Source organism: Mauremys reevesii, linkage group 12 (assembly GCF_016161935.1).
Source record: "Mauremys reevesii isolate NIE-2019 linkage group 12, ASM1616193v1, whole genome shotgun sequence".
In the NCBI taxonomy this organism is placed as follows: domain Eukaryota; kingdom Metazoa; phylum Chordata; order Testudines; family Geoemydidae; genus Mauremys; species Mauremys reevesii.
The window spans coordinates 32,709,365-32,736,901 of NC_052634.1; the positions used below are offsets into that span (position 1 = coordinate 32,709,365).

Consider the following 27,537-nt stretch of genomic DNA (forward strand, 5'->3'; position numbering starts at 1 on the left):
TCCTCTTGCCCTACCCTTGGTTGCTCTGTGGCTTTTAAGCCTTCCCTTGGAGTTGTCAGCACCAGCCACCTCTGTCCTAGGTGCCCAGAGGAGGAGAGGTGCTGGGCTCCAGCCTGGGACTCTGCCTCCCTCCTGCCTTTCCCTGACTATGAAACCTGGCCCTGACACTCCTTTCTTCAAGCGCCATGTGGGCAAGAGGAAAAGTGTGGTAGAAAGCACAAGGGCCAAACTTGTGGGCATCAGAAATCCCAAACACCCAGTCAAACCATAGCCACTTCTAGACCCCATTCCAACCAAAGACCTGGCTCCAGTGGGTATGAGTCACTCAGCACAAGGTTAACAATTCATTCTTAGACAGCTGGAGATAGGAAAGCACTTGGATCTCCAGGGATTTACCACAAGGTCCCACTGAGATTTGAACTCAGATTTCAGCATGCCAACCCTTACACCATGGGACCAGCTTGTGCTAGTTTCTCTGAACATTGGTGACCCTATCATAGAATACCAGGGTTGGAAGGGACCTCAGGAGGTATCTAGTCCAACCTCTGCTCAAAGCAGGGCCAATCCACAGACAGATTTTTATCCTAGATCCCTAAATGGCCCTCTTGAGGACTGAGCTCACAAACCTGGGTTTAGCCATCCAATACTCAAACCACTGAGCTCTCCCTCCCTCACAGGCCCAGCTTGTGTAAGGGACTGTTGGCCCTTTACTAAAACTGAGTGGGGTTTTTTGGTTGGCTAGTTCCCAGTCCCAATAGAAGGGGGAAGGGTCAATGGGAAATCAGGACCCTGAGACTGACAGGCCCCTGGGGCAATGGTCACCAACTGGTAGGGAACAAGTGAGAATTTGTTAATGAGTAAAATTCCTGGTGAAAATTGGCAAAGCTGTGGAGAGTTTGAAAAGTTCCAGTGAATTTACACATGAAGATACAAACAGAGAGACAACTAGAGAGAAAGAGAACATAACAGACTGCACAGGCCCACACAGACATAAACAAAAACCAAACCCACACAGCACACAGAGCCATATACACCTAAGGGAAAGCCACACAAAACATAGAACAAATCCACACCAAAAAATACAGCAAAAGCCCACAACAAGAAAGCACAAAAACCACATACCAAAAGAATACTTAGCAAAAAACAATCTGCATGCAAAAGTCACACACACACACACACACAAAACTATGCATGGCATCCACAAAAATCACACAGGACCCACATGCACATTAACACGACAGACAACAAAACCCAACATACAGAAAGCCAGGCAGGGTTTGAGTCTCACAGCGAAGAGGGTGAGCACATAGGTGGTTTGGGGAGCAAAGACTGAGGGGGAGTCGGGGGCAGTGCTCTGGGCTCTGCTCGGCCCCTCCTGACACAGGCGGCTGGTGAAGAGCAGAGCCTGGTAGATCTGTGGAATCTGCCCTGCTCTCTGTAAAGCAAGGGGACCTCGGTGTCTTCTGAACTGCAATTGTATTTTCTGCAGGGCAAAATGATTGGCAGAAGCCATTTGCTTAAAGGAAACTAGTGCTGTAGGTGAGGTTTGAACTCACAACCTCAGCATGACTTGACTCAGCACTGCTCTGGAAGTACTGGACACTAACCCATTGCACTATTGGACTCTGTTTTCAGGAGCTTGTCTCCATGTTTTATGGATGGATTAGCGGAGTGTGTGGGGGGTTGCATTAGCTAAAACAAATCCATATTAAAGGCTGCATGATGGCAGCAGCAGAGGTGGGGAGCCTCCTTCCATGTGCTAGAGCTGGTTCCCCCTTCCATTTCTGAGGGGAAGGTTGGTGCTGGAATGTCTCATGGGTGAGATTAACGGGACTCTTGGGAAGGGAGGGGAAGTCTTTTCTATCCCTGCCTAGCTCCATTGGTCTCCTGTGGCCCTTTCGGCTCTCTGCTCCCCTGTTGGGGAGATGCAGAGACAAGCCCCCATCTGGGTGAGTCACCGAGAGGCTGTGTCCCATGGCGTGTGTGGGGGAGAGGGGTAGGGGTGGGATGGGGCTCAAGGGGAGAAGGTTGTGTGTGACAGTGTGTGGGGGAGAGGGAGGGTGTGTTCCTTAGGATAGAAATACTGGAAAACACAGGGCCAGTGACAGTGAAGCCCCATGTCTGAGTGTTATGACCCTGTGTGGTGCTGCCGTTCACCTTCCCCTCCTATGGTCTCAGCTTTCATTGAATCCAGCATTTTTTCACCTGTCATCACCACAGAGGTGTCCCACATGCCTTAGCTACCGAGTGTCCCTCTTAGAGACGCCGAGGACTGGAACTGATTTCAGCTGCTGGACAGCTCTGCTAGGTCTTTATTCATTTGCACAGGAAAATGCTGAGTGTTTAAATTCATTTCAAGCCCCACCCACCCCAATTCAGCGAACTCCTGAACATACTGGAGATGGGTCTGGAAATTGATTTTCATTTGAAAAAGTTTTTAAAGGGAATAACTTGGATTGGAACTACAAACCTATTATCCTAGAAGGAAACATTCACCCACTGACCTACACTCACAACAGAGAGTGTCAGGGATAGCCTAGAGCAGGAACAGTTTTAACCTGGGGTTAGTAAACTTTATCTCTGTACAAACACCACAGCTTACAAACTCCCACCCCGCTCTGTGTCACCAGAGCACAACAACAACTCTCCTTGGGGCACACACAGCTCCCCAGCTCCTGCCCGTCAGTCTCTCCAGCATTGCTCCAATCCCTTAAAGCAGGGTCTCAACCTCAATTTACCTTAGCGCCAGTGCCAGTCCTTCAGTCCTCTCAGTGGGCCAATAATGTCACTCATACCACCCAGACCCTGCCCCCCAAAACTCTTCCCCTCACCTGCCTAAGGCTCTGGGAGGGAGTTTGGGTGGGGGGAGGAGATCTAGGGTGCAGGCCCTGGGCTGGGGCTGGGGATTGGGGTGCAGGGTCTGGGCTGGGGATTGGGGTGCAGGGTCTGGGAGAGAGTTTGGGGGGAGGAAGGGGTATGTGAGGAGGGGGTGGCGGTGCAGTCTCAGGAAGGGGGTCAGGAGTGTGGCGCTGACCTGGGGCTCCAAGGCGGGGCGGGCTGGGGGGCCTCCGCATGCTGCTGCCCCCAGACACCGCCGCCACAGTGTCCCATTGGCTGCAGGGGCTCGGGGCGGGGGCAGCACGCAGAGGCACAGCCCCACCCTGCCCTGCCATGGGGAGGGGCCAGCAGCCTCTGGAGCGAGCAGACAGATGCTGCTCAGCTCTGCTGCACTGCCGGGGCCCCTGGGGGGGGGAAGCACCTGGGGGCAGCAGGTGGGGCCAAGTGAGTGACCTGGTCCCAAAACTGCTGGAGCCCCACGGGCGAGACCTGGGAACCAGGGCTGCCAGCCAGGCAAACACCTTTAAGAGGAGGCGACCCTCTGCCTGTCAAAACCTGATCTTCCTCCTTCAGTTCAGTGACAGCCTGAATTGTTCCTTATCCCGGCAGAGCCAGAGGATTGAAAGCAGCAACATCAAACCCCTGTGTAGCTCGCAGGAATGGACATAAACACTCCCTGGTATCTGAGGAGATGTTCAGCTTTGCCCTTGGTCAACTACAAGTCTACAGAGAAAGGAGGTGGCGCCAGATATAAAGAGTGAAACACGACACATCATAGTTATGCCCATGGTGGCTGCAAAATCTTTTGATGTACTTCTTCTTATCAGCAGTGTATTGTTTTCTCTGGAGCCTAGGCCTTGACCAAGAAATTTGTACCTTGATAAAATAATCGACTGCCCCTGGTGAAGACGATGGACTTGACACCCACTGGGGTGTCCCTACACAGGTACAAGTACTAACAACAGTGGCTGACTTTTAGCCATAGATTTTAATCAGGGCAATAAATACAAACCTCTGTTAAATCATTTCTCAGCCTGAGTCCTTCACCCACATTCCCTAGAGCATTGGGCCACCATGTGGACGTTTCATTTCCCGCCTCAATTTCACACAGACACAATTTCCTTTGCACAGAGCCATGAACAGCAAAACCTCCCTGTGTCTCTGGTCTGAGCCAGGGCATTCGATTCCAGTGAACCCTTCTCTCCTGCAAATGGCGATGGTCAGACAGAGGGGTCGTGGCACCTGCATCCCTGCCAGGAGATATTGGCTCAGCTCTTTCTTTCTGCTGCTGTTGTTAGTCCAGGAAACATCAAGGGTGGAATGCAAGGCTGAGTTCACGCACCAGCCCTCAGTGCCCCAGAGAAATCCTGCCCCCTGCTATTGGAACGATGTGCTGGAGATTTGACTAGGAAAGGGACTGTCTGAATTGTCAGAGTGGGGAATGAACAACAATCTACAGCAATGTCGTTCACACAAACACACTCTAATCATGCTCCAACCGGAAGGAAATGGGCAGGAATTCTCGCTGTTCAGCCAAGGACACTTACACTGATGTGTAGTCATGAGTGTGCTGGAGAAGCTGGTCTGAGCAAACAATTTGAAGTGACAATTCAGTGAGAACAGAATCATTATGTAGCAAAATAAGTGCATATTAAGTAGTTGTGGCCGAGTGGTTAAGGCGATGGACTAGAAATCCATTGGGGTCTCCTCGCAGGTTCGAATCCTGCCAACTACGCAAGCACTGTGCTGTTGTTGTTATTATTGTAGTCTTAGTACCTGAGCATCACAAGTGCGAACTGGAGCCAGATCTAGTTTCACTCTGTCTAAACTTAAAATCCTGCTGTGGCACTGCTATAGCACTTTGGAGTAAACAGTGACTGGACGGTTTTCCCCATCCCTGTAATAGCTACATGGACAGAACAATTCTTCCTTTTCTTTAGCACTATCTAACCGGGCTTAGGTCACCTTAACTATATGGGTTTGTGGGGTCACACCCTGGGAGACATCGCTTTGCCAGTTCAGTGCCCAGCGTACACCAGCCCTTAGATCCCTCTGGGTATTTCAATGCAGGCACTGACCTGTGAGAGGAAAACATCAGCTCACAAACACAGAGACTGAATTTCCCACATTTAATCTCGCTGCACTTTCCAGAAAGTCACAAAATTCAATTCATTCTTGCTAGGACAGAGAAAAAATAAGTGATACTAAGTTTTTGGCTTGGGTAAATAAAATTAAGTGTTTAATTAATATAGTAAAAATCTCTACTGATTCCTCTAACTAACACCATAGCGTGAAATAGGAACAGAGACAAATCTTGTCAGTGACGACTAATTTCACAAATGATCTTCCCATTATTAATCTCCACATTGCCCCTATTGGAGGTCTGGGCATCTCCAGTGTCATTGCTCTGCGTTCACCTTCCCCTAGAATTGTTCTCGGACATTCGACTTCCTCTGCGGCATGGGGCTCGGGTCACTTGCTGGAGGATTCCCTGCACCTTGAGGTCTTTAAGCCACAATTTGAGGACTTCAATAACTCAGACATAAGTTAGGGGATTGTTACAGGAGTGGGTGGGTGAGATTCTGTGGCCTGCATTGTGCAGGAGGTCAGACTAGATGATCATAATGGTCCCTTCTGACCTTAAGTCTATGAATCTATGAATCCAGTCCCAAATTTGGAAAACTGTGCAGTTCAGAATGAGAATAGTGACCCCGTCTCCTTCCTGCACCTGCTCTACATTGCTCCACAGCAGCTTCTCTACCTGCAGAGTCACCCCAGCACGGCAGTGCAGCCGCCCAGGGTTCAGCAGGGGCCCCTGGCAAGGACAGTGGGTGCAGCTAACAGCCCAGTGTGCCTGGCAGTGAGGCAGCTGTAAAAAAGCAACACCCCCTCCCAGAAGTACAGAGACTGAATTCCCCAACTTTAACATCATGACCCCCTGTGGAAAGCCACACGTGTCAGTTGTATTTTCACAGGGAGATGCAAAAATCAAGTGACACCAATTTTTAAGTTGAGTAAATAAAGTTGAGGAGATAGTTATTAACCTCACAAAAATATACTAAAGATCCCTCAAGATAACACCTGAAGGTGAAATATGAACAGAGACAAACCTTGTCATGGGGATTGGAACTGATTTCAGCTGATGGCCAGCTTTGCTAGGTTTTTGTGCATTTGGACAGCAAAATGTTGAGTGTTTACATTAATATCAAGCACTCCTGTATAGAGGAGCCCCTGAACATAATGGAGAATGGAAATGAAAATATTTTCCTTTTTTTTAAAAAAAGAAAGAGGGTTATAAGAGAACACTGGGGTTTGAACTGAGAACTATTTAAACTGCAGTTAAGCACTCTACCACTGAGCAATATCCCCATGACACTAAGGGATGGTCTACACTAAGAAGCGGGGTCGAATTAGAGTGCATAAGTTCAGCTACATGAATAGCGTAGCTGAATTGAAGTACCCTAGTTCGAACTACTCACCGTCCAGACGCCGCGGAATCGAAGTCCGCGGCTCCAAGGTCGACTCCGCCACCGCCGTTTGCAGTGGTGGAGTACGGAGTCGACAGCGGCGCTTCGGAGTTGGAACTATCGCGTCCAGATTAGACGCGATAGTTCGAACTCCGAGAAGTCGAACTCACCGCGTCGACCCGGCTGGTAAGTGTAGACTAGCCCTAAGAGTGTGGAATTGTGATGTCCAGGACTTTGAAGGACAGACCCTGCTTCATTGAGCTCCTTTGCCATTCCCAGACCACAGGTGGTTTTAAAAATGGGGTTTGATTAAACTTCTTAAATATGGCAAACACCACAGCTTGCACACCCACCGATATAGCTTCTCCCACTGACATAGCTGCCACCTCTTGGGAAGTGGATTAACTGCACCCACAGGAAAACTCTCTCCCATCAGCATAGAGCAGTGGTTCTCAGACTGAGAGTCAGGACCCCAAAGTGGGTCATAACCCTGTTTAATGGGGTCGCCAGGGCTGGCATTAGACTTGTTGGTGCCTGGGGCTGAAACCAAAAGTCTGAGCCCCACCACCCAGGGCTGAATCCCTCAAGCTCTGGTTTTGCCCTCCCCTAACTGGGGCAGGGCTCAGGCTTTGTCTCCTCTGCCTGTGCTCAGTGTAGAGGGCTTGGTGCGTCTTTCTAGGGTCATGTAGTAAGTTTGTTGTTGTTTTTTTTTTTTTTTTGCAAAAAGGGGTTGTAGTGAAAGGAAGTTTGAGGAACCCTGGCATAGAGCCTCTGAATATGTCTAGACTTGGCTCCCTGTGGCAGATCAGACACTGAAAGTACAGCCATGGAGACACCACACACCAGCCTTGCCTAGCAGGCAAAAATCAAACCTCCACAGAAAGATGCCTATTGCTTTCTAACCCATCTACCGAAGCCACAGCCACTTAACAAAGGGGCTTTTCTTCACTATGGTTCTGGTCTCACTGAAGGGTTATTTCCAATAGTTTGCTCAGACCAGCATTAGGGGAAATGGTGCCCTGGGCAAAGCTTGTACTTTGGCACTTCCCCATTGCCCCTGGACGATCCCCACTCCCCCTTTACCGCTAGCCCCTGCATTCCCAGCCCTTGCACCTCCTTCACCCCTAACTCCTGCCCCTCCTGTGCCCCCTTTGCCCTTAACTCCCTGTGCCACCAGCCATTGCACCTCTCCTGCAGCCCCTTCACATGGCTCCAGTGCTGGGGACCCCACACTTGTTCTCCCTTTCCCTGGGCTTTGGCATCACTAGCCCCTGCTTAGCGAGTAGGGTTCAGTGGTCCCCAAAAAATGGGGCATGACTCCTAGGGGACACAGAGGAACATTCATGGAGTCAATGAAATCAATTGAGTTTCTTCAGTCTCTCGCAGCAGACATTTTCCTTGTTTTTAAAGGCAAAAATCCTGATCTTTCCAACGGGAGCTGCTGCTTCAGTGTTCAGTTTGGGGAGGGATTTGGCTGCACTCAGAGATCTGCCCGCGGGTTACAATCTGCGATCCGAAGGGTCGAACGCAAACAGCGTTTAGATGGGACCATTAGTGCCGCCCCCGTGTGGCCAAAGATTAGAACTGACGAGCAGAGTTTACAGCTGGAGCCTGGGACGCTCCTGAACAAACTGGGCACAAAGCCTCTCGCGTGGGACCCTCGCTGTGCAGCCGGAGGCTGAGGGAAGCTGATTGTCAGGGCTCAGGGCAGCTCCCTGCCAGGCTGAGCCGGTGTCTGTGCTAAGCTCGGCATCAATCAGGTGATTCTGGGCAGTTCGGGGTCCCCGGGCTCCCACAGGGGGGTGAAGCAGGTCACCCCTGGAGCAGGTTAAAGCTGCAGGGTGACAGTGGGGTTGCTGCCCCTGTGAACAGCTGCTGTAGCACCGCCTGGGCAGGACAGGGAGAGCCAGTTATACCCCCCCCCAAGCCTGTATCGGGGGATGGGAGCACTCACACCCTGGGGACCCACCCACCAGAGATCTACGGGGGGGAGAGTGGCACCCACACACCCAGGATGTTGTAGGGGGGGACAAGGGCATCCACACACCGGGATCCTCTGCAGAGGGACGGACACCCACACACCCAGGATTCTGTATGGGGGGCAGAGATACCCGGACACCTGGGCGGGGAAAGGGGGCACCGAAACATCCGGGATCTTACCTGGCAGGACAGCGGCGCCTGCAGCTCGACATGAGACGGGGGCGGGGGGTGCAGAAGCATTTCCCAGTTCCAGGCTGTCCCCATCTGGCCAAGGCACAGAGCTCACAAGCAGAGTTTAAAGTTCCAGCTGCCAGGCTATGAAACAAGCCGGGCTCCATGGCTGGTGCCTGTGATCCCAGCTCCTGGGGAGGCTGAGGCTGGCGGATTGCTTGAGCTCAGGAGTTCTGGGCTGCCGGAGGCTGTGCCGATCAGGTGTCCGCACTAAGTTCAGCATCAATATGGTGATCCCGGGGAAACTTGGGGTCTCCAGGTTGCCTAAGGAGGGGTGAACCGGCCCAGGTCGGAAACGGAGCAGGTCAAAACTCCTGTGCTGATCAGTAGTGGGATTGCACCTGTGAATAGCCCCTGCAGTGTAGCCTGGGCAGAGAGTGAGACACAGTCTCTTTTTAGACACCCCTACCGCGCAGAGCCGGGAGTGGGTGCCGGGAGCACCCCCACGCTGGGGAATCTGTCTTGCGGGTTAGAGACGCACCCAAGCAACACGGATCTTGAAAAGAGGAACAGCGACACCCACACACCACAGAGCCTGGATGGGGGCAGGGGAACCACACACGGGAGCTAGTTCATGGGGTGGGGACACACCCATATGCTCCGTTGCACCATTCTTAATGAGAAGAACAGGGCATCCGCTGCGGATCCTTAATGAGCTGGGGACACCCACACACTCCACTATTAACCAGGAGGGACAGGGGCACCAGACACCCCAGTAGCATGGAGAACCCCACATCCACGGATCCCTCATGGGGGTAAGACAGAGGATTATAATGAGGCCCAGCGCACCGCACCAGGGATTGTTAAGGGTTGAAGGGACAGGGACACCCACACACACTGAGATCACGTCCTTGGAGGACGCAAACCCTCCACAGAAGGACCTGGTCTGTTCCATTATTGCAGCCCAGCCTGGGTGAGTCAAAGTCTCTTTTTATACAGCCATGACACAGAGATCCTGACTAGGGGGCGAGAGACACCCACCCACCAGAGATCCTTAATGGTCTAGGGTGCACCCACACACCAGGGATTCTTATGGGTGGGAGGAATGGAGACAGCCAGACACACTGAGATCACTTCCTCCCAGGAGCCGGGGCCAGACAGGGAGACACCGTCCCCCTTTACAGATCTTCCAGACAACCTTACTCCCACTCCCTCCACACAATGTTCTTATCTGGAGGTGAAGCCAGTGAAATCCCATGGAGGATTCTTATCTGGGAACTGGGGACCCACTTACCACCAGAGATTCTTAAGGGCAGGAGGAACAGGGACTCCCACCTCTGCAGCATGGGGTGGGTCGCCTGCTGGGATCATCTGGGCATATTTCACCTCGTCAGCTCCTGCCATTGCCTTGGGGCCCCTTGTTCGCTGCCTCTGGTACCCAGTTTAGCCTCCGTCCTGAGGGCTGAAACGCTTTGATCTGTCTAAGGTCTGTGGGATCAATACGTGTCATGGTGTAATTCTGTGTTATTCGGGGGTCAGACTAGCTGAGCTAATGGCCCCTTCTGCCCTTAAACACCATGAAAACATTTCCCTGGTTTCTCCTTGCGCCTGACAGACACCACGGTGAGGGGCCCAATAGAAGATCCTGGACACAGCGCTCTGGCTCTTACTTTACTTGGGGACGTCAGCGCTTTCCTAGCAAAGCTGCTGCTAAAGTGCTGGATTTGGGGAACGGTTCGGCTCCGATTCAGAGATCTGCCTGCGGGGTGTGAACCTGCCACGAGGAGCGGGAAACGGAACCAGCAACGGGAGGCATTGGCTGAGCTCCGGGCTGCCCCCGTGTGGCCAAAGCTTAGAACTGAGCAGCGGAGTTTAAAGCTGGCGCTGGGAGGGAGCTGAACACGCGGGGCACGAAGGCTCCTGCGTGTAACGCTTGTTGGGTGGGCAGCTGAGCGTAGCTGATTGCCGGAGTTCAGGGCTGCACCCCGGGGTGCTGAGCAGGTGTCTGTGCTCAGGTTGGCCTCGCTATGCTGGTTTCTGGGAAGTTTGGGGTCGCCAGTCCCCCTAGAGTGAGAGGAGCCTGCCCAGGAAAGGAGGCTTTCAAAACTCTGGTACCAATTGGCAGTGGGACTGCCCCTGTGAAGAGCCGCTGTAGCCCCGCCAGGGAGAGCCGGTCTCTCTTTATGCAGCCCCCCCCCATTCCTCAGGATGAGGGTTGTGCTCAAAGATCTGTGCCCCGTGTTTTCACCTCCATGTAGAAGCGCACAGTGCAAATAACCCTCAGCGCATGAGCTCAGCTCCAGGCTCCACTTCCACCTGCTCAGAGCGCAGAGCTCCCAGGCTGAGCCTGAAGTTGGAAGCGGGAGACCTTGTTACCAGCCGGGCCCTGTGGCTGGTGCCTGTGATTCCCAGCGCCTGGGGAGGCTGAGGCCGGCGGGTTGCTTGAGCTCAGGAGTTCTGGGCTGCAGGGGGCTGTGCCAATTGGGTGTCCGCACTAAGTTTGGCATCAATATGGTGATCCCGGGCAAGCTTGGGATCCCCAGGTTGCCTAAGGAGAGGTGAACCGGCACAGGTCAAAACTCCTGTGCAGATCAGTAGTGGGATGTAGTGCCAGAAATTGCTCCCTGTAGGACTTTGCTACCTGCAGCAGTTACTGAGACCTGAGGTTGTTCTTATTTGCTGACTTGTCCTAATTGGCTAAAACTTGACAGTGGTGGGGGATGGAAGCATAAAGGCTTCATCCTCCAAGCGACCCTACCTGGTGTCCATCTGTATCTATTACCTCTTAACACAGGATTGTAAACAACAGAGTGAGGTCATTTAAACATCATTTATTTTGCAGCTTCATTTACTGTGCTAACAATGTAGCATCCTGACACCGATACTTCTGCCCACGTGCCCTGTGGGTTGGATTCATTTTAGTGGGACGCGGGACTTGTGGAGGATAATTTAAACTCTTAATTTCCTTATGGTTTCCCTGCAATATACTTTTCTGCTGGTGCAATTTCTGACCATTGCACGTCTATTGTATGTTTACAATAGCACAAGTAAGTCACACAAGTGACATAGTCTAGGGGCTTGGCTACACTTGCAAGTTAGAGCCCATTAAAGCAGCCCCGGGTGCCCTAACTCCTGAGGTGTCCACACTCGCAAGGCACATGGAGCACCTGGGCTCTGCAGGTGGAGCACTCTGGGTAATCCACCTCCATGAGAAGCATAAAGCTCGCTGAGCCCTGCTGAAATACCCGGGCATCAGTGTGGATGACGTGTTGCATCACTGCACTGTGTTTGGCATCAGGAAATGTCCCATAATCCCCTGAAGTCAAGTGCCCACTCTGGTCATTGTTTTGAAATCGGCTGCAGGCATGCGGATATCCCCTTTCAAAGCTCCGTTTCTGACAGCCGGCTGCTTATCTGCTCTGGGACAAAGCAACCATTAGTGTGGAATGCTGCTGTTGTGAATGTGTGTGAGAGAGGGGGGTCTGCTGCTGTCCGAACACACAAGACAGCATGCTGACACACTCTCAGCCCCCCAACACACTGTCGCTCCCCCCACGTACACACACACACTCCCTGTCACACTCCATCCCCATCCCCCATTTGAAAAGCACGTTGCAGCCACTTGCACACTGGGATAGCTACCACAGTGCACTGCTCTCTGTGGCATTGCCAGAGCTGCTAATGTGGCCACTCCAGTGCGCTTGCAGCTGTCAGTGTGAACACACGGCAGTGGTTTCCCTGATGTGGTTTAACTCCCAGCGATCTACCTCTGCAAGTGTAGCCAATCCCTAAATTTCCCAAACCAACTGAACTCAGTAACTGCCCTCCACCACCACATGCAGGGAGTAGGGGCACCGTGGAGCACACGCCGCACTTACTGGCTCTGCCTTGTGCATGCTGGGGTGGCCACCTCCCCATTGATGAGACCTGGTCCCACCATCTCCGCGAGCTCAGTCTGCCCTGCTGCCATCCCTGTCTGTGTTGTCTTCTCTAGCAGTTGACTGGAAGGTGAGCACTGGCTGCATGCCATGTAGCCGTGTTGTCTCGAAGGGCGAAAGCAGGAGGAATGGTGCCTTCATAGCCCACCTAATATTCCATAACATAGTTAAGGAAAATATTTCTCAATGAATTCTCAGTAAAAGGTCAGTAGCAGCCAGTGTCCGCATCAGTCTACGAGCATTGGTATTTTCTTGAAATTTGTCAGACCAACCTATCTAACACCTAACACACATTTGAAGTTCTTCTTTTCACACTGTTGCTCATTCTCAGGTTCTGCTTTGTCTCCAGACAGATCCATTCTCCTTCAGGACGGCCTTGCTCTTTCTGTCTGTTTCACTCACTGAGGTGTCGGAGTAAACACTCCCCTTCCTTCTATTCTCAGACAAACACTAGTATTAACTGTTTGCTACTGATGGGTCTAGAAAGCATTTGTCAAGTGGAAGATGCTGTTTCTGGGGGATTGCTCTGGAGATCCAGTACTTTGGGTTCAAATGTCTCCCAGCTTCCTTGGGGAAAATAACACCAAGGCTTTGTTGCAATATACAAGAAGGAAGGAGTTTTTCCACCCCAGATGGGACTTGAACCCACAATCTCTGGCTTAGGAAGCCAATGCCTTATCCATTAGGCCACTGGGGCCCTGAAGAGCAGTAAAAAGAAGGATGGAAATTCCCTCTCAGGATTGCACATTCCTCACATTCACTCAGAAGCCAAATACCCCATTTAATGGCCTTACAGAAATGTCTGCATCCCCTGGCAGCGAGGCACCTGGGCAGGTGGCTGGCAGAGCTGAGCACCACCTTTCTGCCAGCCATCGTTAGAGAAGAACCCCACCCTAGCGTCACCCCTCCCTCCTTCAGCACCTCCACGGCTGTGGCTCTGAGTGGCAGTAGGATGATTAGGGGGTGAATCCGGGGCTGGAAGGGGGGTAAGGTCGGCCTGTAAGGAGTAACCAGGTGGGGCAGACCCAGCGGGAGGCTGTGGGCTGCTGGTCGGTTGTTGTGATCCGAGCTCTAGATCAAAGCTGCACAGCGACCTGACACCCAGGGTTATAGGGCCGACATAGTGACCCCCTTACTGGCCTCGGTGACCCCCAAACCCTTGTTACTACGGGCATTGAGGAGTCTCTGTCCCTTAATAACTTCTGGGAGCTCCCCAGCAGGCTGCGGGCATCAGCCACCTCCTGCCTCACAGGTTAGACTCTTGGTGCTGTGCCAGCCGCCCCCTCGCTTGCAGGCCCAGTGTAAGAAGCAGGAGGCCTGGTGCTGGCAGAAGAGGGTTTTGATTGATCAACCTCTGTGTGATGGGCACAGGACGCTTCCACTCAGTAGCACAGCTGGGGGGGAGCAGGGGAAGCAGCTAAGGGCGCCGGGTTCCTCCAGTGGGGGTGTGGAGCAGCCGTTCGTTTTCCTGTTCGCACTCCTCTGCGGTATGAAAATCGGGGAGGGGAGGCACAAGCCCCACTTCCCTCCCGAAATGACGCCCAGTGGGGGAAGCCAGGACAACAGGGTGGGGCGGCAAGTGGTGGCCAGACTCTCACCGCCAGGGTCTAGCCTAGCTCAGGGTCCAGCTCAACTTCCTCCCCGCGCCACTGGCCCCCAGTCCCCTTCCCTCACCAGGTCAACCCGGGCACTAGGGCAGGAACGGGGTGAGGCAGCAAGTCAAGCCGAGCAAGGCAGGCAAAAGTGAGTCTTGTCTTCATGGGCCGCTCCCAATGACGTCCTTTTTGTGTGCAACTGCTGCAAAAACCTCCAGGACAGAGAAGTAACAGTGTTACCAGATTTGCCCCTTACTTTGAGGTATGCTCATTTATTCGGGTTACTTTTCTGGGGAAGGGGATTCTGTAATTCTGTCAATGTGCTGCTTGTGTCACTTTGTGTGTTCATTTGGAGCTCTACTCCTCCCTTCTACAAGTCCCCCCCCCAATGGAGCTATCCTGCAGGACCTAGGTTCCCTAGGGCTGGGTTTCTCCAGCCCAAGAACCGGCTGAACACACACCCACCCACACATAAATTAACAGAGCAAGTTTGAGCGGACCGGGTCAGTCAGCACTGTCAAGCTGACCCCTTATATGTCCCTGGACTCACTGGGCTGGATGAAGCAGCACTTTCAAGCTGACTCTCCTTACATGCCCCTGGGCTCCATGGACTGGGTCAAGCAGCACTTTCATGCTGTTACCCGTATGTGTCCCAGATTCAGCACGTCCCTATCCCCACTCTCACATCACCATTGTACTGGCAGTAACTTACTTGATGAGCAAACCCCACAGTATTCTGGGCGCTGCAGGGATCTTTAGCTTAGGTAAAAGCAGCATTGCTGCAGAGTGAATGGGGGAAGCTAAAAACACAAAAGAGTGAGGTTCAGCAAGAGAGAGAGAAGCAACCAGCTTAACCATACAAATTATTTATTGAATACTGGTGATAACTACACAAGGAGGCTAAATCAGCATAACATACATTATTAAAGGTTAATACCTAAGGTAGACAGGAAAATTGAAAAGAGAGAGAGAGAGAAGGGGATCTCACCACTCCATGAGGCTTGAACTGGTCGGGGTTCCCAGGTGATGGTGGTAGCTGAGGGGCCTGAGGGAGGAGACAGGCAGAGTCCCCAGCACGATCATCCAGGAGAAGATGGAATTACAGTGGAACTGATGCCTAGTTTGGATCTAAGCATCAGAACCCTGAGGCTTTGGCTACACTTGCACTTCAAAGCGCTGTCGCGGAAGCGCTTTGAAGCACTAAGTGTAGTCAAAGCACCAGCACTGGGAGAGAGCTCTCCCAGCGCTGTCCGTACTCCACCTCCCTGTGGGGAATAACGTACAGCGCTGGGAGCCGCGCTCCCAGCGCTGGGGCTTTGACCACACTGGCGCTTTGCAGCGCCGCAATTTGCAGCACTGGAGAGGGTGTGTTTTCACACCCTGCTGCAGCGCTGCAAATTTGCAAGTGTAGCCAAGGCCTGACTGGAAGGTGAGTAGGGATTTTTGTAGAGAAAATACAGTGGCTCAAGGGAGAAGACTAGATTTGTTTATAGGTAAGCTGATGACTCAAGGGTTTTCTTTAGAATAGACAAAAGGAGCTGATCACTCTTGGCTATGGGTGGTGTTTTCTTCCAGGGAGCTCACAATGCCACTAGGCGGCTTCACTATTTGGATATCAGTTAGGGATTCATTACTAGAATTGGTCTGGTAATTGCTGAGCTGGGTGTGTGCAGACATAGGTTCATTAGCATCTGGAGCAGAGATTCCCATGATGCAGTGCTTCCCTGCTTTTTCTGGTCCCAGAATTCAGTGTGGTTCTTGGTTCTCCATTCTGTATGCAAATTGAGATGTCTTCCTGTCCCATCTTTCATGCAGATGAGGCTAGGGGAGTTGTCTCTGCTCTCCATTCTGTATGCTAATGGGGATGTCTTAATCTTGTCACCCTTGTCAGGAGGGGTCTAGGTGTGTCTCCCAATGCCCTTCACTGCTCTCTGCAAGTTTTTTTCTCTGATGGGTTTTGGTTTAAGCAGAGGCTGGGGTTGGGGAGTCTTTCATGAGTCAGGCTGGATATTGCACCCTGGTTCCCCAAAAACACAGAGGTGTCTGGTATCAGAGGGGGGTCATCTGTGACAGGCTGGACCACTGACCTATCAGCTCTTAACTCTGAAACTTTCAGTAACTCTGTTATCAGTGCCTGTGAGTATAATTTAAAAAGCCATACTGGGCTGGACCAAAGGCCCACCTAGCTCTGTGTTTTATCCTCTGACAGTCGCAAATACCAGGTGCCCCAAAAGTTAATCAAGAAGGCACCACTGGGAGTTGAACCCAGACTCTCCTGTTTACGAGACAGGTGTTTTAGCCAGTTAAGCCATGGTGCCTGCCTGTGGCTAAAACACAGTGTCTGCCCACACCTGACTCCCTGCCATCCCCACGGGGGCCTGACAAGCTTTGCATGTGTTTGGATTCTGCAAAGCAGAGGAGCAGGTGACGTTTTCCTTGCAAGCTGTGTGTGTGTGTGTATGAATCTTTGGCCAGGTCTGCACTATACAAAGTTATTTCAGCATCATTATATTGCTCAGGTGTGTGAAAAACACACAACACTCCCTCGGTTGGCAGCTTTTGGCTGGTGCACACACTGCAATGCCACGTCTGGGGACAAAACTGCCCTGTTTTGGTGACAAAATAAAATGATTTCAATGAGAAGGCTAGAGCTTTTTGCAGCAAACTTAAAGTGACAAATTGTCAGTGTAAATGCTGCTGGTCATTATATCACCAAAACTGGTCTCCACCACTATCCCACCATGCCTGCCGTGAACTTGCCTGCCCTGTATTCCTGCTACAAAGGCTGGGTCCCTCCTGTTTCATAGCTCCAGAAAGTTCTGACAGCTGAGCCACTATCTACACCGGGATTAGGTTAATAAAACTGCATTGTCAGCCTAAGTAATGTAATTACACCAACCTAATTTCATAGTGTAGACTTGTCCAAAGAATCACACACACACCTTGGGAGCAAAACTTCACCTGCTCCTCTGCTTTACAGAAACCAAACAGGAGCAACACTTGTCAGGGTCCAGTGGGATTGGCAGAGAGTCAGGTGTGGACAAACAGGCTGCTTTAAATAACAGCAGGTACCATGGCTTAGCTGGTTAAAGCACCTGCTTTGTAAACAAGAGATTGTGAGTTCAACTCCCAGTGGTACCTTGAGGAGTGGCTTTTGGGGCACCTGGTATTGGCTACTGTCAGAAAAGAAGATTCAGAGCTAAATGGACCTATGGTTTAAATTACACTTGCAGGCACTGATAATAGAGTTACTGAAAGTTTGGGTGTTAAGAGCTGATAGGTCAGTGATCCACTCCCCTCAATGTGGTTTTACTGTTTCCACTTGCTAAACTCCCTCCCAACCTCTATAAAATTACAGTGCAGACATATGGGCTTGAGCCCAGCCTCTGAGGCCCCACGAGGGGTGAGGGTTTCTGAACCCAGGATTCAGCGTGAACACAAATATCTGCACCACAGTTTTTAGCCCCTCAGCTTTAACTCCAGGAGACCAAGTCAGATGACCCAGGCCAGCCCTGCTGCCATCTTTATCCCAGGAGAGATGGACTCTAAGGGGACGTCTCCATTGCAATGTCAGCCCAGGTGTGGCACGCTGTGCTCAAAGCAGCATCTGGAAGCCCCATATTCACCACTCTCATATAATGATGCCATGGTTTGTACAAAGTCTGCCTGGTGAGGTATCATTTCAAAAGTCTTGATCTGTTGAACATTAATATCGGGTTGGATTGTGTGTGCTCGCATTGGTTGAGAAGTTATGAAGTTTTGCTCTGTGTGTGTTACTGACATATGTTATGAGGTTGGGAAATGCCCCCCACCAGCCTTTCAGGTGTGACAATGGAGGACCCAGACTCGCTGCTGGCCCATTGAAGGGATCCACACTCCCAAGGACTATCCCAGGAACCGTGTACAATGCAGGCTTCTCCGAGATAGCACAGTGACAATGGACACTGCTTGACTCACATCGTAGCAAAGGAGCTTCCTAGCAAGTTGGAAGAAACTATGAAAGAGGGGAAGAGACATCATGACTTGGCCTCTCTCCCCCACAACTCAGCAGCTGGAAACACACCTGGAGGACAAAGACTGAACTGAACTGATTCAGAAATCAGAAGAGAATAATAACAATAATACTTTCAAACCAAAGTCCCCAGACAGACTAGTACTGGTGTGTCAGCAGAAAATTTTCAGTTTGGGGAATTTTGTTTTCTCAGTCAGACCTTGCCAAGGAAGCAGGGAGAAAATGTTTGAGTTGCCTCCTTCAGAACAGCTTGGCCTAGACACTAGCTCTGGTTCACTGCTCTGGCCTTGCTCGGGTTGAGGGTATTTTAATAATTTGGGCAGGTCCCAGGGTGTTTGGGGGAGATGATGAGGATGTTCCCTTTTGACATAAAAACTAAGAAATACAGCACTAGAGAATTTTTTTTAAAGAAATCTGGGATTTAGACATTTTATTCAAAGCAAGAGAGTTCTGAGTTTCTGAGAAGGTTTTTGTTTGCAAGAAGCAACATTATTTGATCTGTCATTGTACCAAAGGGGGACGTAGTTGTTTACAAAGGAGGAGTGAAGACTAAATGCATCCAATGAGAAAAGGATTCGAACCCATGCGTGCAGAGCACAATGGGTTAACAGTCTATCACCTTAACCACTCAGCCACCTCATCTGAGCGGTAACAAAAAGACAGGAGGAGAAATCTAAGGGCAGCAGAGATAGGGACAATAAGGCGTTTTTAAATACTGAGCGGAAGCAGGGGCTGAATGAGCTCCCCCCTCACATCTAGTGAGGAGCTGGGGGAAAGACTTCAGGAACAGACCGTGTTTGCATAGACACACCTACTCTGCCTAGCTATGCAGCATGATGGGGCCGCTTTCCCAAAATGACCAGTTTTGGCAGGTGGTGGGTTACAAATCACTTTAGGAGTGAATAGAATGAAATGTTATTATCCTTCCTGCATGAGTGAAGGGCAGCAGAACATTCCTAGTCCGTCCTGATGGAGGGCTGGGTGGGTGGGTGAGGAATTGCTTTTATTGGACTGCATAGAAGTGATTGAGAACGTCACCCTAAAACAGTGGTCCCCAAGCATTTCACACTGTGCCCTCTTAGCCATGGCTGTGGCCCCTCGGAAGCCGCAGTCAAGAACCGGGGCTGGGAGTGGGTCTGTTGCTTGCTGGGGAGAGGGGGTGCAGACAGGGGTAAGGGGGTCGAGGCCAAGCTGGGAGCCAGAGCCCCAGGCTGAGGGTGGGGTTGGGGAAGAGCTGGAACAGAGTGGGGCTGAGTGCTGCTCCCTCCATGGGGGCTGGCTCAGGCCCTGAGGTGCCCCCATGAATGTTCCTCTGTGTCCCCCTAGGAGTCATGCCCCACATTTTGGGAACCACTGAACCCTACTGGCTAATCAGGGGCTAGTGATGCCAAAGCCCAGGGAAAGGGAGAACAAGTGTGGGGCTCCTAGCACTGGAGCCATGTGAAGGGGCTGCAGGAGAGGGGCAATGGCTGGTGGCCCAGGGAGTTAAGGGCAAAGGGGGCACAGGAGGGGGCAGGGGTTAGGGGTGAAGGAGGTGCAAGGGTTGGGAGTGCAGGAGCTAGCGGTAAAGGGGGAGTGGGGATCGTCCAGGGGCAATGGGGAAGTGCCAAAGTACAAGCTTTGCCCAGGGCACCATTTTCCCTAATGCTGGTCTGAGCAAACAATTGGAAATGACCCTTCAGTGAGACCAGAACCATAGTGTAGAAAAGCCCCTTTGTCAAGTGGTGGTGGCTGAGGGAGATGGGTTAGAAAGCAACGGGCGTCTTTCTGTGGAGATTTGATTCTTGCCTGCTGGGCCAGGCTGGTGTGTGGTGTCTCCATGGCTGCACTTTCAGTGTCTGATCTGCCACAGTGCCCCAGGGAGCCAAGTCTAGACATATTCAGAGGCTCTATGCCAGGGTTTCTCAAACTTCCTTTCACTGCAACCCCCTGCTGCCAAAAAAAACTTACTACATGGCCCTGGAAAGAGGGACCAAGCCCCTCCACACTGAGCAGAGGCAGGAGACAAAGCCTGAGCCCTGCCCCAGTGAGGGGACGGCAAAACCAGAGCTTGAGGGATTCAGCCCTGGGTGGTGGGGCTCAGACTTTTGACTTCAGCCCCAGGCCTCAACAAGTCTGAGGCCAGTCCTGGTGACCCCATTAAAACAGGGTTTTGACCCACTTTGGGGTCCTGACTCACACTTTGAGAACCACTGCTCTATGCTGATGGGAGAGAGTTTTCCTGTGGGTGTAGTTAATCCACTTCCCAAGAGGTGGCAGCTATGTCAGTGGGAGAAGCTATATCGGTGGGTGTGCAAGCTGTGGTGTTTACCACATTTAAGTTTAATCAAACCCCATTTTAAAACCACCTTTGGTCTGGGAATGGCAAAGGAGCTTGATGAAGCAGGGTCTGTCCTTCAAAGTCCTGGAGATCATGAGTCCATACTCCTGTTGTCATGGGGGTATAGCTCAATGGTAAAGTGCTTATCTGCTGCTTAAGTGGTCCTTGATTCAAACCCCTGTGTTCTCTTATAACCTTCTTTCTTTTTTAAAAAAAAAGGAAAACATTTTCATTTCCATTCTCCATTCTGTTCAGGGGCTCCACTATACGGGGGTGCTTGATATGAATGTAAACACTCAACATTTTGCTGTCCAAATGCATAAAAACCTAGCAAAGCTGTCCATCAGCTGAAATCAGTTCCAATCCTCTAAGTGTCTAGTTTATGTTTTCATCAATTAAACAAAGATATCATAGGAATGTACATTTGCAGATCCCTCTTCTCCAGGAGCTGTGCTGTGCCGAAGAACAAGAACCACATCCAGCTGCAGTTCAGGAGTCTGATGACCTAAGAGCCACCAAATGTTCTGAGGGCTGGAGAAAAATGCCTTCTAGTGAGATATTGAAAGACCTCAACCTGTTTCGCTTATCAAAAGAAGATTGAAAGGTGACTTCATTGAAGTGTTGAAGGGCCTTAATGGAGAGAAAGGATTGGGTATTAAAGGGCTCTTTCATCTAGCAGAGAAAGGCATAACAAGACCCAGTGGCTGAAAGGTGAAAAGAGACAAATTCATATTACAAATGAGACACAAATATTCAACAGCCAGTATAATTCACCACAGGAACAAGCTACCAAGGAAATTGGTGGATTTGCCATCTCCTGATGTCATTTAATGAAGACTAGATGCCTTTCTGGAATGTGTTTGCCCCAAAAGTAGCTCTTGTGTCATACAGGAGGCCTGTGATATGCAGGGGGTCAGATTAGATGCTCTAATGGTCTCTTCTGGCCATAAAGTCGACTAATTTCTGAAAAACTGAGTGTAGCATTGGGAGCAGCATCTGATGTTTTCCTGTCTAGCCGGCTTGCTTCCTAGAACGAACGCTCCTTGAGTGGGGTGATCCACAGGGAGTAGCTCAAACCTCCAAAGTGCTTGGCCAGGGGCAGGACATTAGCACAGCAAGGGAGGGGTGTGGCAGTAACATCACAAAGGCTTTTGCAGGACCTCAGACTATTGGTCAAAGGTGGTGGGGAGGTGGTGACCTCACAGAGAGATGCTGACATCAGCCAGGCAGGACAGGGGTGAGGAGGCAGGGAAACCTCAGAGACCCCTGTGGCTTTGCTTCAGCAAGTCTCCTTCTGGAGGTCTCTCTTTGAGGACTGAGAGAGTATTCGGGTTCACATAAGTGAGAGCCAGGTGGAACCTCTTTCGAGTTTTCCCCTTCCCTTTTCCTGATTTTACTAGAAAACAGCCGTCCCTGTTTAGAAGGTAAGAGCCTCCTTGAGGTTTGAAACCTGTTCAGTCTGATCCATCTGGTGACAGTTGAATTCTACGCATGGAAAACACGAGCTTAAGGGGGGCAAATTTTATTCCCTTAGAATCACTGGGGACATTAGGGTTTGTTCTTTTTGTTTCATCTTTTCCTTCATCCCTCCCTCCGTCCTTTCTCTTTGTCTCTTGCTTCTTTTGTCCTTTCTCCTCTTCCCCTCCCAACACCAGGATGTGTGTGTGTGTGTTGCAGGGGAGTGCTCTGCAGCTCCCACTGTGGGTGGTCCACCCAAAAATGTGGGGCTGAAATAGTGCTCGGGCAGTGATCCCCACCGGTGACCTGGGCCATCCTTTGGGCTCTCTGGTGAGAACCCTCAGCCTCCCGTCCTCTGTCTCTACCCAGATTGGCTGAGCAGGGGGTTATTGACAGGGAGGAGACTCAGGTCCTTGTTCTTCTCTTTTAAAACCAAGGAAATAAGTCAGAACCAGTCATATGTTTGACAAATTTTGCTGCTTCGCTGCATTAATGGTCTCTGAGCAGTTCATGATTCTCTCTAACATTGCAGTTCTCCTCAAATACTTGCTGAATAATTACTGTGCACTGTTGTTGGTCTGGAGCTCATCTGAGAGCACTTTACTCAGGTCATTCAATGTCTGAAATTCATGATCTGATGGTTAGTTTGAAAATCAGGGCTCTTGGGTCCTATTCCCAACTCTGGCACTGGCTGGCTGTGTGACCTAAGACAAGTCAATTCTCCTTTCTCAGCCTTAGCTTCCCCCTCTTTCAAGTAGGGATAATAATGATCTGCTCCTACCTACCTCATGGTGGGTGGAGGATGGGGATCCACTGGAGAGCGTCACTAGGAGTAGTGGATAATATGTGGTGTCCTATCACGTTTACTCAGAGCAGATTATCACATAATAGAATAGCTGAAATAGTCTATTTCATTTGTATTTTTTTATTTTGAAATTGTTAAGAGCAACTACTTAGCTCAGACTGAAGCATCTTATCTAATTTTCAAGATCTAAGTGTCTCTTCTTTGTGTGCGAGGAGACAATTTAACACACTGTGACAAACGGGAGATGCTTTTGTTTTGCAACAACATATTTTTGCAAAGAACTTTCATCCCACTTGTTATGATTTTGAGAAACAAACTGGTTTAATCTGAATGGGCTTTTCTGACAGAAACGGTTTCAATGAAATTTCCCCACCATCTCGATTCCTGGGCTCTATCCCTGCCTCGGGGGGGATTTGTCTGTTAGAACAGGAGTCAGGACTGATGGCTTCTCTTTCTGGCTCTGCCACCACCTTGCTGGGTAGATCACTTCCCTTCTCTGTACCTCAGGCTCCACCCCATCTGCCCAATGGGAACAGGGACAATTCTCGAACTCTGGGCAGTTGTGAGCCTGAGTGAGATAAGGGACGTTAAAACCCTCTGTGAAGGAGAAAGGGGAGTTTCACGGTGTTTAGCACCAAGGAATTGTAAAGTTTGCTAAAATGTCTAGTCTGTGGAAACAAGAAATGGTCAGGGCCAAACCTTTTAACCACTGCCTTTTTTAAAGCCCCTTCAGGGATGTGAGTCCCTGTCACTTTTAGGTACCTGGGGTTCTTTGCCAGCAGGAGAGAAGAGGTTCCTGCCTCCATTTTTGTGGCCTTAACAAACCAGGTGTTGTGCCCCAGTTCTCGTCTGACATCCCTGCAAAAAAATCCTCCCATCCATGAACAAGACAGGACCTATCTTTAAAAGGGAACAAAGAGACCCTGGGACTTACAGACTAGCTAGCCTCACTTCCATAGCTGGAGAGATCCTGGAATACATTATAAACAATCAGTGTGTCAGCAGCACCTACAGGATAATTTTGGTTCTTAGGACTAGTGAGCATGGATTTGTCAAGAACAAACCATCCCAAACCCAGCCTCTTTCCTTCTTCGGCAGGGTTCCAGGCCTAGTGGAGGTGGGTAAACAGTAGATGGGATCTATCGCCGGGTTACTAAGGCTTTTGACACAGTCCCGCAGGACATTCTCACAAGCAAATGAGGGAAATGCGGGCTAGACGCAATCAGTGTCATGTGGGGGCAGAGCTGGTTGAAAGCCCAGACTCCAAGAGCCCTTCTCCATGTCCGGCTGTCCAATGGAGAGGGTGCACCTAGTGGGTCCGGCAGGGATCAGTCCGGGGTCCGGTACTATTCAATATTTTCATTACTGATTTGGAAGATGGAGTGGAGAGCATGCTGCTAAAATTGGCAACTGACACCAAGCACTTTGGAGCACAGGATTGGAATTCAAAATGCCCTTAACAAATTGGAGAATTGGTCTTCTTGAGCCAAACTCCATGGCTGGGCCCCTCTCTCTAGACTGGGCTGAAGTGAAACCCCAGAGCCAAACCCTCCTCCTCCTGGGCCGTGCGCTCCACCCTTGAATGGTCAGATGCTGCTTAGCACTGTCAGAGCAGCTTTGGCTGGGGGATTCTCCCAGCACTCTCCACTAGCGGGAAAGTACTAAATCCCCAGCAATGGAACCCAGGAGTCCTAACTCCCAATCCCCTGGCCCAGTCACTCCAGCAGAGCACACTCCCTCTCAAAGGCAGGGGGAGCGGCCATGAGGGCTGCTTGTAATTGCCAGCTGTGGGAGGGAGTGTGCAGCAGTGGTTAGCGAAGGGGCCTGGAGAGAAGGACTGCTGGGTCCCACCCATCCTTCTGACACTTGGTGTGACCCTGAGCCAGTAGCTTCCCCTCCCCAGGCCTGTTTCTCATCAGTGGGGTTGGGGTCACAGTCCCGACAGCCCAGGGGGGTTGGGAGGCTCCAGGAAGGTGTGTAAAGTGCTGGGATTTCAGGATCCTGGAGGCGCTGTCACCCCTGCCCTAGGGCGGTGTTCTACACCCGCTGCTGCTGGTCAAGTTTCTCCTTTCCCTGGCAATGAGACAGACTTTTGTTTTCCCAGCCAGCCGATCGCCCAGTGCCATCACCCTGGCTGCTGGCTGGGCAGGGTAACTCCTCAGGTCACCACCCCCCTCTCCAGCCTGCCTTGGCTTGGAGTGTGAGGAGAAGGGCGAGGGATGACACTGAACATCCTCCATCCAGCGCTCCGTCACCAGAGCAAGTGAGTGGCATTAGGGCTCCTCGGTGGCGCCCCCTGTCTGTCTGGGGGGAGGCAGAAAGAGGGGGAGAGAATCTCTCCCAAAGGAGATTGGATTTGCAAACAGCCCCCAGGAGCCCCTCACTCTCAGACCGGGCAGGGGCTTCTCCAGAGCCGTCTCCAGTGTGTTTGGCAAGGTCCCAGCAATGGGGCTCCCAGCCCTTCCCTTGTGGGAGACTGTTCCCCAGGCTGAGAGTCTCTGAGCTGGGCCAGACCCGGGGAGCTGCTGAGCATGGAAATCAATGGGAACCGAGGGGGCCCTGGCCTTGCTATGCCGAGGGACTTTGAAGTGGGGAATGGTTTCCCAGGAGAAGTCAGGACACCTGGGTTCTGTTCCTTCTCTAGCCTGGGCGGGGTTGTGGGGGGGAGGTGTGAGTGTGTCCTGGGCTGGCAGGAGGGAGCTGCTTGTCCAAAGTGACCGATGGTCTTTGTGACTGACCCCAGTGCTCGACCAGGACGAGACTCCCGGTTCTTGCAGCCCCAGGGATGAGGAGGGGGAACGTTGAGGGGGAGCAGATCATGCAATGAACTCCTGCCAATGTGTGTAGCTTGCACTCCCTGCACCCCTGTGGGGGGAGGAGGAGCTGCTCTGGCTGGGGCAGGGATGGGGAGAGACCAAACAGGCTGGTTAGTGAGAGGCTGCCCTGACCCCAGACTCCCAGGCTCCTTAGGATGTTCAGGAAGAAGGCTCTGCCAGTGGCCCCAGAGCCTGAGGGAAGCAGCTGCCATCTTCCCCAGGAGCGGAGCGGCCCCTCCGTCCCCACTGGCGGGGAAGGAGCTCCCGGACGGACCAGGAGGTGGAAGTTCCCAGCCTTCTGGAAGAGGAAACCTGCTCCCGGCGCAGGCGCTGAGGTGGGAGAGGCACCGGCCAGGCCAAAATGGAGCTGGGCCAGGATGCAGCTGGGCAGGCAGGACCCAGCCCAGGAGCAGAACCGGGCAGGGTGGCTCCAGGGATGTTCAGGAAGAAGGCTCTGCCAGTGTGGGCAGCAGCGGCCCCAGGAGCCCAGCCCCCATTTCCAGCAGGAGGCATCGCCCTGCCCGGTCAGTGGGACCTTCCAGCCTTCCCAGGGCAGGAGGTGGAGGATCCCTCTCCCAGCCCCAGCAGCTCAGCCCGCTCCCCTTGGGACAGCAGCAGCGCCTGCGACTCGGACAGCAGCGAGGCCGACAGACGCTTCTGCTTTGTTCCAGGTGAGGAGCCAGGCTGGGCTCAGGGAGGGGTGAGGAGGGGGCTGTGAACACCCCAGGCCCAGGCCCTCGAGCAGTGCTATGGGGGCGTGTCCCCAGCTCAGGTGTCTGGCCTGAGCCACTGAACCCCACTGTCACTAGATGCTGCCACTGTAATCCTTGGTGCTCCATTGGGTGGGGGGTGGGAGGCACCTCCCAGGGAGTCCAGGACAGTGGGGGGGGGGTCTCTTTGCTATGGGCTCCTGAAGGAGTTGGCGGCTGATGACACTGAGGCTACTTGGAATCAAATACATTTGAGATACAAGTACAGAGCCCATGTTCATAACTTCAGCTACAAAAATGGTGCACACATCCAGCCAGCGTCATTATCACCAGCAAATCATAACCTTGTCCTAGACACCACACACGCCAACCTTTGCACAATGTTTGCTGCACATATATAACAGTGGTGGCAACAATGATCTCTACGGTCCCAGTTCATATTAATAACGTCACAGCAGGCTATAGAGAAGTGGGAGGGAGGCGTCTTCCAGCCGTCGTGTCTCGTCCGTTTCTCCCTTGCCGCTTGGGCCGAGGTGGGAAGGGAGCGAAACGTGCCCGGCTGAAGGTTTTGTTCTCGGCCTTGAGGATTAAGCCCGACCCCCTGGCATGGCTAGGTCAGGGTTGTCCTGGGCTCTGGCGGGGGGAGGGCTCAGCTGGGAGAAGGGGCAGACGAGGGGATTTTGTCTCTGATAGATAAGGGCTTTGTCAGCAGGAAGCTGTAGGTCACATGCTGGGGGTGACAATGGGGTTTGAGCTGGGGCAGCAGCAGCAGGAAAGCAACGTGTGTGTGTGGGGTGGGGGGATTCACTTGGTAAAAATGAACCTGCCAAGCTGCTCCCTCTGCTGGAGCAAAAGACTCTAATTTATCTCCTCAACTCCCCTCCATGAAAATCTCCACCCTCCCCGTGCTGAGACCCCTCACTCCCATGGAGATTTGTAATTGTTCTAACTCTTCCTTGGCCTTGTCCAAATAGTTTTCCAGAAAAATGATCAAGGACATTTCAAAAGAGAAAAACAAAACAAACCAGAGAAAGCCCCACCACACCCAGTTTGGGGCTGAATTTTTCTACTGTAATTTTGAGACAATAAAACTCACCCCTCTATTGGCCAGAAACCAAAGCCAGACCTCCCCCGCTGTAGCTGTGACTTCTGCTACCGAACCACCAATGCACTGACTCCTCTTGTGAGACATTTCTCTGCACTGCTGCTAATCCAGTTACTGACTCCAGGAAACATTTTCCTTAGCCTGGCTCCATGTGTCACTGGTTTCTATAGCAAAAGCCAGTCCCTGGCCCTGTGGTCCAGACATCCTCATTCACATCAAGCTTCAAGTTGAGAAACATTTCCCCTTCCCGCTCTGTGGGAGGGGAGACTTTTAAACGCGCTCTCTGTGAGACTGCACATGGCTAAGCAAAGAGAACAAACCC

The 27,537-nt window shown here is 51.7% G+C and overlaps 3 non-coding genes and 1 pseudogene across 3 annotated transcripts; 2 read left to right on the forward strand and 2 right to left on the reverse strand.

Moving 5' to 3' along the window:
• LOC120375680 overlaps window positions 1-27,537 on the forward strand; it is a 1,085,709-nt pseudogene that overhangs the window by 910,636 nt on the left and 147,536 nt on the right.
• TRNAS-AGA lies at window positions 4,494-4,573 on the forward strand. Its single transcript has one exon. It is a non-coding gene; the product is annotated as a tRNA-Ser (tRNA).
• TRNAR-CCU lies at window positions 13,019-13,091 on the reverse strand. The gene has a single exon. It is a non-coding gene; the product is annotated as a tRNA-Arg (tRNA).
• TRNAT-CGU lies at window positions 16,234-16,307 on the reverse strand. Its single transcript has one exon. It is a non-coding gene; the product is annotated as a tRNA-Thr (tRNA).